The sequence below is a fragment of the Neopelma chrysocephalum genome, unplaced genomic scaffold, assembly GCF_003984885.1.
Source record: "Neopelma chrysocephalum unplaced genomic scaffold, ASM398488v2 Primary Assembly neopelma1_174, whole genome shotgun sequence".
In the NCBI taxonomy this organism is placed as follows: Eukaryota; Metazoa; Chordata; class Aves; order Passeriformes; family Pipridae; genus Neopelma; species Neopelma chrysocephalum.
Genome location: NW_020897836.1, coordinates 586,009 through 587,195, shown reverse-complemented (window position 1 = coordinate 587,195; position 1,187 = coordinate 586,009). Strand labels below are relative to the sequence as shown.

General features: G+C 49.5%; 1 protein-coding gene across 1 annotated transcript in view; it reads left to right on the top strand.

The window, feature by feature from the left end:
- The window catches only part of SFXN5 (sideroflexin 5), a 96,357-nt gene that overhangs the window by 39,540 nt on the left and 55,630 nt on the right, over positions 1 to 1,187 (top strand). The gene's annotated exons all lie outside the window — the stretch shown is intronic.

Below are 1,187 nucleotides of genomic sequence, written 5' to 3'. Positions count from 1 at the left end.
TTTCCTTTCCTTTCCTTTCCTTTCCTTTCCTTTCCTTTCCTTTCCTTCCCTCTCCTTCCCTCTCCTTTCCTTCCCTCTCCTTTCCTTCCCTCTCCTTTCCTTCTCCTTTCCTTATGTCCTTCCCTCTCCTTTTCCATGTGTGATGATACCTAACAGCCATGGCCCTGGAATTCCAGGGAGGATCAACTTCTCCATGGCTTAACTGGGCTGCCATTCCCAAGTCCACAGCTGCCTCTGCTGTGGGTTGAACACAGCTGTGAATCCGTCCTTTCCCGACGGATCTATTTAAACAAACAGAACCTTTCCCATATTTTTTGGTGGAGCATCTTCTCCTGAATAGTGGGCACAGGGGAAAAAAATCACAGGGTTGGTGGGTTTTGTCCTCCAGTTCCTTGAAGAAGGATGATGTTGAGGGTGGGGAGGAGAGAATCCAGGACCCGCCGCTTTGCCACCTCGCTCCATGTTTGTCTTTCCAGTTTCTCCTCCTCTCAAGTCTCAGCCCTTTCCTTGGATCCATGTTGGTTTAATTCAGTAATATTGGAAAAATGCTCTGAGACCTTCTAGTGGAAGTCAGAGAGATGAATTATAATTAGCACAGAAATTGGCAGACTTAGCAGGGGAAAAATGTGAAGAAATGTTTGATTTTCATGGCGCTCAGTAAGATTTGGGGTAAAGACTTGTCTCTGTATTAGAGAGCTTTAACCTACACCTGGGATTAAAATAGTCCCTCTCTCCTCCATAATGAAAATATGCTTTCTTCAGCTTATACCCCCATCCTGTTTCACCTCACCTCGAAATAAATGAGCTCTGCTGGTATAAAACCACCAGTGGAGAGGTGGATAAAGCAGATGGTGAAAGAGGGAGGTCCCACTTAGGGTGTCATGGTCCTGCTCCTTACCTGGGATGGGCTCTGCAGCTTCTTAGATGGCTTCATGAGCATCTTCAGGATGCTATTCCTGCTGGGACCAGGCTCAACCAGGAAAGGAAGGGGCACAGAGAGCTGGAGAGTTTTCAGCTGGGTCGGGGGAGGTTGTGGGAGGGTCTGATGAGCAACAGAGCTGGCACGAGGGAGGGAACAGATTGCCTGAGCCTGGGAAGGGGGGGGCAGGATCTCCCCCTTTCCATGGCAGGAATCCACTGGGTCAGCTCAGTCAGCACCACCACGGCAGGATCCGGCTCCTCCGGGT